We start from the raw sequence: 12,174 nt of genomic DNA, 5'->3' as shown, positions 1-12,174 counted from the left end.
CGTTGAACACGAGGAAATTATAGGCCACTTAAGAGGTTGCTTTTTCACTTCGGCTATTTAAAGAAGGTAACAGAAATTACAGACCTCAATCAATATTATCTATTGTCACAAAGGTTATTGAAATCTTAATGGGAAGAAATATTAAAACTACTTAAAATCCCACATCCTTCTACGCGCCTAATCACTATCGGTATTAAATACGGAAAAAGCGATATTGGAGTTCCAAGTTTATAGTGGAATAAATAAAAGAATGAACACAGCGGCCGTTTTCCTTGATATATCTCAAGTGTTCGACTGTGTGCATCACGACTTACTCCTTTTGAAGGTGTCTACGTATGGCAATTAGAGCCCTCACAAAAGATGGGGTCAAATCTTATTTAAATAACCGAAAACAATATATCAGATATGGAACCTTCCATAGTGCAACAAAAATAATAAAAATACGGAATCCTGGAATGTTCGGCGGTTGGATCTATCGTATTTTTAATATATATATATATATATATATATATGGAAATGATCCGTGTGAATACAAACGTTTTGGTAAAATGATATCATTTTCTGACGACACGGCATTAATAATATGCACTTAGTTAACTTTGCATTAGGAACACCCACCTAATAACGCGTTGGTCCACCTTTCTGTGCAATCACGACTCGCAAACGCCTAGGAACAGATTCCACAAGGGGTGTTCGACATCCATGCGCAACTCGACTCATGTCCGCGGTAGAAACTCCGTCAGTTTACTTTCATTCCATGGAGGAGGATCAGCAGTTCTCACACCCCGTTCTAGCATATCCCACACACATTCAACTGGGTTACAGTCAGGGGAGTTTGGGGGGGGGGGACTAAGGCAATGTAACGAATTCGTTGTCGTGTTCCTCCAATCATTCAGTAGTTGTACGAGCCGGATGACAAGGTGCGTTGACCTGTTGAAGGATGGCACTGTGGTCGGGGGTAGATCTGTAGATATGGATGGAGATGAACGGCTAACAGGTCCCTGTAGCATTCACTATTCAGTGTTTGTGGAAATATAACCAACGGACCTAGGGCATGGCACGAAAAAAGCTCCAGACCATAACATCACTTCCACCGGCCTCTTGAACCCCAACTGTGCAATCACTTCTAGGATCCACTCCACGCGGCTGACCAATGTGAGCCTTTCTGCTGGATGCCTGTTCATGGTTAATTCAGTCGTGGTACACACTTGATACAGTAGTACGGGAGCAACCAACAAGTGCGGCTGTTTCCGAAATACTGGCACCTGTCCTGCGGGCCCTAACCATCTGCTCGCAGTCAAATTGGTTTACGTTACTGGAAAACGTTTACTGATTACGTACAGAGGAAAGATGTGCCCATTTATAGCAGAATCACGTGACACTGACATGACGCGATACTTCATTATCGCACCGAATATGTAGATTGGAGGGGGGGGGGAGGTTCCTAATGCAAAGCTATACTGACACGTTCCCCCTGAGGATTAAGAAATCGGATCAACCATGAAATATTAATCGGATCAACTTAAAATTAATACTGAGAGAAGTAAACACTTTTATATTTTACCTTCACAGATAAGCTAGATCACGATATAACTATAAAATGATGTGAAACATATTGTACGGGTACTCAAGATTGCAACTGCAGTTTAATAAAAAATATAAAAAAAATCAGAAAAGTATTTATGCCTCCATATCGATAGACCTCCAGGGAGTCAGAGACTCATCGAGGGAGGCCACATACTACACTCACCAGCTATCAGACTTATTTTTGAATTCATTCACACTGCTTGCACAACATGCAAAGGCAATCCATTCCAATCCCTTTTTAAACGCATATTATAGAAAAATCGTTCTAATCGTTCTATGTAATGCTTCAATCATTAGGCAAAATCTCTTAGGGATCGAATCGCCTACATTGATTTTTATAGTAACCAGTATGGCTAAGAACCTTGGTTGCACACCTTTTTCTAATCTGTTTCCATTTTCTGTTCTTTATTCTATCTCCTAAGTATTTTCTTTAACTACCAATCTCAATGTTACTTGGAAAATAATTGTAGGATATATATATCGTACAATTGCTATTTCTATAGGTCATAATTTACTAATTCTTCTTTATCAGTTTTATTGTTCTAAATATTTGCTGCGTCTGTTGTATTAGATTTTCAGTTGCATTCTTATTTAGTGTTTTAATAATAAATAAATAAACGAGATCCTCTAATTGTCCATTTTAATAACGTGGTGTATCACCATATTATCAAAACACTCGAGAAAAGTAAGACTTTATTCACTGCTGAGCTCAAGAAGTGTTGTGGAGTACTGAGAACATCATTTACACGTTTCGAAAGCACAATTCCAAATTTGGTGGACAAAAGATTCCTCCATGTTCTTTGTGTTCTGGTAGAAGATAGTGCGAAATCTTCTCTGCGAGTCGCTTGGAGGAATTCTAAGAGCGGAACCTCTCAAACATCGAGAAACTGTTCCGAGGTTCGCAACGTGTAATCTGCATCACTGAAAGAATCCATTTTAAGGTGCTGCTTCTGCGAGTACTCTCTCTCTCACACACACATACACACACTCCAGATATCGTAGCACGTGCATCCTTCTGCACTGAGTTTCGGCGCCTACTGTGGCGCTATTTTTACTGCAGACTTTTTTCGTTATTAGCAGTGCCATAAACGCAACCAACAAACAGACCAAGAGCCAGCATTAGCACAACTTCCGAGTGGAAGTCCCTCGATGCACGTGTTGACTGCTTTCCTGTGGAATAGGAAGGGCGGAAGTCCGCAGATTACGAATTTCTGGAATATTTTCAGAGCAGATGAATTAAAATTTGGCCGCAGTCGAGTATTTTAAGCATTACATTTCTGAAGAGCCTCGTTCGTTGCCTGAAACTGGAAATTACGCACATTTCCAGAGGGTCTGTTTCAAAAATGGGCTGCATGCGTGAAATAAAACCCAAGTTTTGTCGATTTAGTTGAAAGCGATTAGTGAACAAATCGGAAAAGGAAAAAAAAATTAAATAACTCATCCGTCTTCAAATCTACTAAAAAGTTTCATGTATTTATTTTTAGTTTGATTTTTTAAAGTGAGGACTCCGTAAAATTCTGCAAACGATGTGAAAACGATGCAAAAATTGGTATACGGTCAATACGGATGAACACTTAACGAGAATGCGAAGACCTCGAGATGCTTGCGGAGGAGCAAGCGAAGTCCAAACATGACTCAAAGCAGCATCCGCAATCCATCAGCTGTGGAAGAAGATGCCCTTTTGCCACTGACTTATATGAGAGAGAGAGAGAGACCAACATCTCAGTGCCAACTGAGGAGGCCAGCATGGTCCTGTGTTCGGCTTTAAAACAGTGTGCTTTCTTTTAAATGAAGCGAAGTCTCCAAACTAAAAGTAGCTCATAATTTTCTGTAATTCTTCGAGTGGTTTTGCGTCCAAAAATCAGGTGAATTCTGGTTTCACAATGAAAGTGTGCAAAACGTCGAAGAAAAAAATATTCTGATCTAATAAATAACGCATAGAAATAAAGGAGTTCGAGTGACCACAGTGAATTAAAACGCAGCTAAACTCTTCACAGTTAAGTGAAAATCCCACATTCTGAAACTGCCCTACATTTCCAAACGAACCAGACATGGAATTTTTTTCCCCACCCAACAGCCCTTCTCCATTAGGGTGGGTCTCACATCGGGTGAAGAAACTAGTCTCCCCACCGAAAGACATCCACAAACATCTGTACCCGCATTGGAAGTCGAACCTACGCTCTATCCGGTTAAAGAGCGGAGACGCTAACCACTGGGCCAAGCAAAGCTGCTTGCGAAGTTTCGGAAATCAGAATGTGACATTTCTACGTCGTGTGTTTGCACTGCATGCGAAAATGCTTCCTCACCCTGTCTGCCCCTTGGGGAAACTGCACCATTTCATACCAGTCTCTCTCTCTCTCTCTCGGAGAGGAAGAAATCCAATGACAGTTCTTTGCACTCGTCGTGCTATTTCAATGCAAGAGTTCCCAGGGGTGCAAAAAATTCCTTAATTTCATTTTTAGTCCATTTTTCATTTTATTTTTTCATATTTAGTCGAGTGGACACACTCGATGTGTTTGCAAGAGCGTTAACTTGTCCCTTCTGGTAGCGACGATTTGGGTGATGGCATTTGCTCAGAACGTTGATTGTTCACGAAACCAGCCTCATCCGTACGAGACAGGTCTCCCGGCGACATTCGAAGTAGGTTTTGAAGAGGGTAAATTGTCTCGAGCGAGCCACTGTGGTCGCTTCCTCGAACATACAAAACGCAGTTGGTGGAGACAGCCAAGAAATGTTCAGGCGTTGTTGTTACTCGGTGGAAACCACACGAAAACGGTGTCAAGTTAGCTCGTCCCTTTGGATGCAGAAAAGCGGGGACGGAATACCCTTTCCCTCCCTGAAAGTATTTACATGAGATCCGTTTTTATGGTGGTGGGAAGAAAAAAAAAAGAAGTCTTCTGAGGCCAAAGACGGCTACGATAAGAAGTTGCGAATTGAATCTTCCAGCAGTCGTAGATCGAGTAGAGTATCCGATGTCGGTTTAGCAGTACTGTGGTGGTGTGTGGGGGGGGGGGGGCGAGTTAGATATATACTTCTGTTTTTAACACCTTGTTTTAATATTTTTGAATAGGATTCACTTTAATTTTTCGCTTATCGAATGTATTTCGGTTTTTTTTTTTTTTTAACATAATTATCACGTAGAAGGTTCTTTACTGCGATTTGGCTGAACATTTCCCCTCTTATTTCTGCAGTGTGAGTTGCGAGGGGGGGGGGGATGATGAATTTGAAAGAATGGGCTGAATTTCAAATAATATTTTGAAAGAAGTAATCGTTTCTTGGAAACGTTCGTTAACTTTCCTCAGAGCGAAGTGAAATTAGGAAACGTGCGCCATTTGTGTTCCCGCTAAGATGACCTTTAACGCTTGTCGATTTGGACCTTCAAAATTCTGTTTTTCTTTCTTCCTGATTAGAAAAAAAAAAGGGGGGGGGGAAGGAAGAAGGCTGTGTAAAGTTGACATGCAAAGTCCAACAATCTTGAAAGAATGCCTTTAAAAAGCACATCCGTTCAAAGTAACCCGAATGGAAGGGGGGGGGGATTGTAATTGCCGCTGTTGTGGGGATTTAGTTGTAACCAAGTCTCTCAAGTTGTTTTGACTGCGCTTTGAAACGCTGAATAAAAGCAACTCGCGTGTTTGCATGCGCTACACAAATAGGCCTAGACGGTGTCTCTACGGGAAGAAATTAGGCTCTCGCACCACCACACATAGCACGACCCCTAAAAATAGGCACAAACCCAGCGTGTTAGCATTTCCCAGCGCACGTGCTCGAGTGTCCCCTTAACGGGAATCGCGCCAGTTGCGCACCCCGCATTGGTCAAGAATATGATTAAGGTGAAGCGGAGGCTGTTGATCAGCAGCCACTTCGCTCCGACTATTGGTTACGAAAGCGTTTCACGTGAACACGAGATGTCGTTCCAGCTTCGGAGTGAGGCCACGCGCCAGAGTCAAGCACATGTTGCCGGTGGCGAAGCGAGGGAAGCTGAGATAGCGACGCTCTCGCGTACAGGGCAGTTTCAGTGTTGTTCGTCTTTTCTTGAGATGTTTGCGATTTCCTGAAAGAACCAAAAAGGTCGGTCCACGTCTGCTTACCGGTAAGTGAGTTGCGTTTCAAAAACGAGGAAGTTTTAAAACTGTTTTCTAAGTAAATAAAGCAAAATGTGTTGTTGTGGATCGCGTGGGTGTCGCTAAAATATTTATTGATCGCTCATCAATTTCATTTATGGAGTGAATATTTGAAGCATTCGGTACCTGAAGGAGGAAGAAAGGATGTGCTTCTTGGAACAGCGGGGCTACTCAAAAACCGAGGGTGTTCGCTTTTAGATTTGCTATCGTTGTTCGTCACACGACAGCTTATTAGTACACGCACACGAAAAAACCCAGAACATTTGGCTTAACTAAACGCTTTGTCAGGATTGCACGATATCCAATCGAATTGTTTTGATGTGAGGTGGAATTGTGCATTTCTTAATTCTACTGCGAGACTGCGTAGGAAATCGAAAAGAGAACAGAATGAGAAAACCGAATTGTCTTAAGAAATACTACTGAAGTGCCGCATCGTGTGGTTTAAGTTCGTGTGGATCTCGCTCGTAAATACAAACAGCAGGTCGTGTGCATTGAGGAGGAGCGATGCTCGTTGACGATTTCAAGGAGTTCCCTCATTGTGGTCGTAACTGCAATAATGAAGAAAACTCCTAATCGGCGGTTGGCGTAGAATGGAAACTTCGTATCTCCCCCGCCGAATCAACAAGTAATTTTTACTTTTTAATGGCCCTTCAAATAAAAGCTCGACAATTATGACGGTATTTGAGTTGCTTCGCTCCTCGAGGAGCGAAGTGCACTTGGTTTTCTGAAGATGCTTAATCTTCGCCAGCCTTTTTAAACTAAACCTCGTAAGTGGAATTACGGAGAGAATCGGATTTTTCTACTGTTTAGGAAGGCTTACTTACTAATCCTCTGACTAATGCACGGAGTTGGTGATCTAACCGCAAACACGCACACCCGGAGGCGTAATTCGGTTCGAAGGCTCAAAATTTGCTTTGCGATTTGGCCACAAAGTAAACTGCGACTGATAAGCGACTCGATTCCTCCTGACCTGCCTGAATGAACTTCCTGCAATGTGGATGCCGAAAGGGGGGTGCGCCGTTTGAAAGCAAAACGTTTTCGCAGCGATTCCAAGGCAAACACATTCAGCGAAAGTGTGTGTCAGGTAGATCTCGCGGTGAAATACGATCGTGCTTGACTTTGTGCGACTGATCACGTGATGTCTGGAGAGCGTCTGAAAGCGCTGCGACTGGATGGCAACACGGGCACATTTAATTTATTCAAATATGTCAGATGATTATCTTAAGCAACACGATTGCAAATAAAGGAGGAAGGACAGGAAACTGTCACGTGCAAATCAAAACAACTCCAATGTCGGCAGCATTTGAAATGTTGAAAATTAAATGTCGCATGATTTTTATTTATTTATTTATTTTTTTTGCTGCATTCTTCCGCTACAAACTTCATCGAGTGGCCGTCCTGTTTGCGTTTAAACCCAGCAAAAATAAACAGGAAATGGCGCGCGTTAATTTTCTACCTCACACGCTAGGTTCCAGAACAGAACCACCCCGTTGGTTGGTTGCTGGTGGATTGTCATGCCGAGTTTGCAGCTGTGGCTTGCGACTACCATTCCTTCGGTAGAATAAGAAACTAAGCAGAATCTTAGTCATCGGCCCAGTTGCGGTCCTTCGCAAAAATAAAAAAAAAAAAAAAAAAAGTTAGATTTTTCAAATAATCGGGAAATTTATGCCAGCCGTAGTGTTCGAAGGCTTACAATGAATAGTCGGAAGAGCGACAGCCTGAAAGGAGTTTGGTCGTTATCCTGCTAACAGGTTCACTCTAGCCGAACCAGAGAAAAAGAAGGCAATGCGACAGATCACCCTACTACTACTACTTCTTATTGTGCTATCTTCTATCGAAGGTCAGCGACCATCTTGGCGAACAAACTGCGGTCTTGTGCTAATCTGAGCAGTTGTGCACTGCTCTTTCCTGTCCATGTACAAGAAATCATTAAAAAAAAAAAATTAAATAACATAAAAGGTGGGGGGGGGGGATGCGATCGTGTGTGCCTTCGACTCTTTACAAAAACGTCAGTTGCATTTATTAGTACATGTTTTCATCCATAACGGGAAAGCATCAGATAACTGTGGAAACGACGGCATTTTCTCCTCAGGTGATCCGTAGGAAGAACATTAAGAATCTGAAACGGGAGAGAAAAAAAACTGGTAGATAAATGAGCTGCGACTCATCCGATGTCAAGCCAAAGTGGTGCAGAACTGGTTTAACTATGGGGTTACTCCTTAATATAATTAAAATTATCAGCCAAAGTTTAAAGCTGAAGTGAATTCTCCCAACAAAAGTATAAACATTGCGGCTTTTAGCCCACCGCGAATGGGCAAATAGTTCGGGAAATCATACGCTAGAGCAGTGTTTCTCAAAGTGTGGTACACGTACCCCCGGAGTACGCGAAAGGTCTTCAGGGAGGGAGGGTATGTGGCAGTTTTCGATATGCATCATTAACGCATGGAAGCATTAAGAAAAAAATAACTATTTTAAACATATACGTTTCTCAATGAATTATATATTATGTATTCTCCTACTCAAATTGGTTACTATCGCCATGACGTTCACGTCCTGGTGATAGCAACTAGCTCCCTACGGTAAACGACACGTCCTTCCCAACAGCTTCACTACACTGAAGATGCAAGAAAAAGTAGTTTTATTGTATCACTGAATAAGGTACACAGACATTTGCAGTCTGTGTAATATATTTCTCAACAAATAGTTCAATTACAGACAGCTGGAATAAAAACGGTGCTGACTAATGTCACATCTCTCCTCCAACAGAAACTGCTGTATAGACTCAAGCAAAAAGCATATGTTGTCGGCGCAACATACGGTTTTGCTTGACACCCCCCCACCGTGAACGTGTTAAAACTAAGAAATATATAGTGAATGGGTTCCAGATATTATGGAATTCGATTGAAGAGGATTAGCATTTCAACTCAACTGTTGGCTTGCCTTTAACTTTGGTTCGCGCGGTCTTTTGTTAATACCGCACCAGTCATATGCACTTCTTCATAGCTGCTCTACTGGCCTACATTGCTGCCTGTTTCGCACTCTGCTTTTATTTCTCATTAGTCATTTGTGAAGGATTGTTCATTATATCTCAAGTCTTGTAAATTACTGGTAATTTTTGCTTGAAATAATGGGAAAGAAGATGAAGCTATTTGGGTAGATGACTTTGATAATGCACACAAGAAAACCTTTCTCGATGCCAAAAGTAGCGATAGCGAATAGGAGCTTCTATGTAAGTCACGCCATTTCCTTTCTGAAAACTTTAGTTTCCGAAAATCCCAGCATATATCTCTCACCATGATTTTTTAGATTTAATTAAGTGCGAGTGAAAAGGTAGTTTTTTTAGCTTTCAAATTCTTACGTATGGATCATTGGTTAAAGACTGGATTTATAAAAGGCACAAAAGAGAGCAATATAGCAGATACAAGTAGCTGTAAGCAACAAGAAAACGTTGATATTGTATCTGGATCAAATGAAATTGATAAGGGTTTCATCTTCGCAAGTATGATATGAATTACTTGAAATGTGGATTTTCATGGACGGGAAATGAAGAGGAACCAAAGTTTGTTCTCTTAAAAATAAATCATACTTTTTTTGTTTACACGAACATATAAATTCAAATAAAATAGACATTTACAATGAAATATATTTTATTTATTTATTATTTTGATAAGGGGGGTACTTGTTAATAATGAAAATTTAAGAAGGGGTACGCGGATATCTGAAGTTTGAGAAACACTGCGCTAGAGACCAAACAGGCGGCCACTTCTGGCCTTCACGAAACCGGACAGTGATGACCTCGCACGTGAAGCAGTGAAACTGATTTGCCACCTAAACACACTCGCCCACATTCACGCCGTAGTCTCTTAGGAACACGCACTACCCACTGGACCACTTCGCGAATTGGTTAGTGTTTCAATTGGTAATCTTTAGCGATGCTGTGAATTCGCATCGTGTTGGGAACCGGCGTGAGGGTAAGCAAGTGAGACGTGCTTGTAGTGCAACCGATTTTTAAATTCGAAGTGTTTTTGTACATCCCCAACATCTGCAAATTCCTCGTTTTTGTTCGTGGTGATTTATCAGGTGGTGCGAATGAAATGAAGAACCAAAAATCTTTAGCAGTAAAGCACAAAATGGTCATTCGCTGTGCGGGGAAGAGAAACTACACAAATCATCACACACACGTCAAAGGAGATGTTCATAACAACCTTCCGAAGCGGGAGTAATCTCCGCTTAAATTCTATCGATCTATGAATAATATTCAGCTGAAATCTCTTCGGAAACGTACAAACGTGAATCCAGGTCAGTGTTTTGCTAATGCCGTACTCTTACAGCTGGGAAGCGCACATCTTCCCAAGAATGTCCTTCTGCTTCAAGAGAAGAACCACTCAAGGAACTGATATTTCGGTTCCGATGAAGCTTTTGGTCAGTTTCACTTTCTGATGGCAACACAGAAAGACGCTTAACGAGGAAAGAATGAGAAGCGGTTTCTTTAAGGTTGCAGCGCTGAGAAGAACCATCCGAACAGGTGACAAAAATGCGAAATGTTCGTTCAGGACTTTATATTTAGCCAATAGCGTTATGGTCTATCTGCGCGTGAGGGGTGCCAGAAAATTCAGTCACTTGACCTTGACAATTTCAGCACGTTTTCATTCACAATTGGCCTTCGCGCGAGGCTCTGTTTACTTGTATGCCCTCTCCCCCCCCTCACACACAGCAACAAGTTAACTGTCAGCCTTTAAATTTCGCGCATTCTTTTTTTAAATGGCGTTGGAAGAGTTTCCGCAGACGTGACCTCTAATTTTTTACGCAAACAAACAAACTAAAATTAGCCGACTTTACAGCAGTCTGGAGTGGTTGCTGCTTCCAGCGTTGGTTGCGTGCATTACAGTACAGTTTCATTCCCCCATTCTTCTCCCCCCCCCCAAAAGAAAACAACAAAAAAATAATGTTGATGCATTTTGTCGGTCAGCGAATTCACTACTGTGGGTGGTGCGCAAGAAACATTAATTCCTAAACCGCATTCGGGTGGATGACGACCAAGGAAAAGCGAGTTGTACCGAAAACTTGCAATCCTCGCTGAAAAGGAGAATTGGGCAAATGGGGGGCAAAAGAAAAGAAGTGATCGTGGAATTGATTATCCCTGGAAAAAGCATCCCGTGGGTTAGAGAGGCAAATACTGCGGAAGCGAGAGGGTGGCCACATAATTTTTATGATCTCTACGATCAGCCAAGGAGCAGCAGAACGCTTGCGTCTTCGGCGCTTCACTTCGTTTACATATGAAATCAGTCTTTTTGCGGAAGAAGAAAATAAAATCAGTTGTCGAAATCGATGTGTAAAAATGTCCAAGGCATTAAGCTGTGTTCTTCCTTTCTTTTTTATCCGGATCGTAATAAACTGGGCTGACGCCACTGGGTATGCATATCGCCAGAGCATTCTTTTCTTTGTACGAAGCGTGCCCAAGCAACAGCATACATCCAACGAACAAAAGAAAATCGAATAAATAAAATTGCATTTCACCACCCTAGCCAGTCGAGCAATTTTGATTTGTGTTAACAACAGTGCAACTGTTGTTTCGCAAAATGCGAAGCGTCCATGGGAATCACGTTCATCGTACTGCAGTTCATTTCTCTTGTTAAGCTGGTTTTCACGAAATTGAGCATTAAGAAAGAATTTTCGAAATGAAATTTTAGTTTGCACTAGACATGATTTGCAAAGTTTCGTCTATCTGTATTCTTCTGTCTCTCTCGGAATATCCAAACTGTAGTAAGTGATACGGCTTGTACTCTTTTCATATTATCAATGAGATGAGTCCGCTGCCACTGGCTGTTTAGTTCTCGATAACACATCAATTTTTCTGCTTTGATTTGTTTTTCCGTATATACTCTGCACCCCTCAATCCCATAATACTACCTTTTCTATTATTTCATGCTTTTTTTTTTTTTTAAACTCATAACCTTCCTTTTCAGAGAATTTCCTCTTCAATTCATCCTTTCTCCACTGGCCTGAACTTCTCTCGTTTTTTTCGACTGCTGGAAAACTGTGCCAACTAAGCCATTCTTCTGCTACATTCGCTCCTAGTCAGTCCAATGAAGGAGAACCCAGATCTTTTACTTGGAGGAAGAAGTGATCGGATCCCTGTACCTACTACGCATCTGATGTTGATGCGATGCAACGAGAAGCTTCCTTTTTTTAAAAAAATTCAACTTTTACTGCATTTGTAGTGTTCTGTTCAATGGAGGTCTTCTGGAAAAATCTATTTAGGATTTCAGGTCTTTTTTTTTTTTTAGGTTGATGAAAATCGAAACCGTTTTTCATTCTTGCTTTTGTGGTTTGAAGGCTGTCGAACGAATGATTAAAAAAAAAAAAAAGGATTGGCCAAATTATAAAAAACCTGAAAAAGGCAAATACGCATCTACAAAGAAAGGGAGAGGGGAGGAGGGTTAATTGAGAGAGAGCAGTTCTGGAT

General features: G+C 41.5%; 1 protein-coding gene across 1 annotated transcript in view; it reads left to right on the top strand.

The window, feature by feature from the left end:
- The first annotated feature begins 5,469 nt into the window (after window positions 1–5,469).
- LOC150106178 (protein phosphatase 1 regulatory subunit 3C-like) overlaps window positions 5,470–12,174 on the top strand; it is a 30,105-nt gene continuing 23,400 nt past the window's right edge. Inside the window, exon 1 of the mRNA XM_090393022.1 lies at window positions 5,470–5,677. The gene's annotated coding sequence lies outside the window, so the exon portion shown is untranslated. The remainder of the gene's footprint in view (window positions 5,678–12,174) is intronic.

Source organism: Typopeltis vanoorti, chromosome 5 (genome assembly GCF_054136105.1).
Source record: "Typopeltis vanoorti isolate ZY-2024b chromosome 5, IOZ_Tvanoo_1.0, whole genome shotgun sequence".
Taxonomy (NCBI): Eukaryota; Metazoa; Arthropoda; class Arachnida; order Uropygi; family Thelyphonidae; genus Typopeltis; species Typopeltis vanoorti.
The sequence above is the reverse complement of the archived record's forward strand: the minus strand, read 5'-3'. Positions and strand labels throughout refer to the sequence as shown.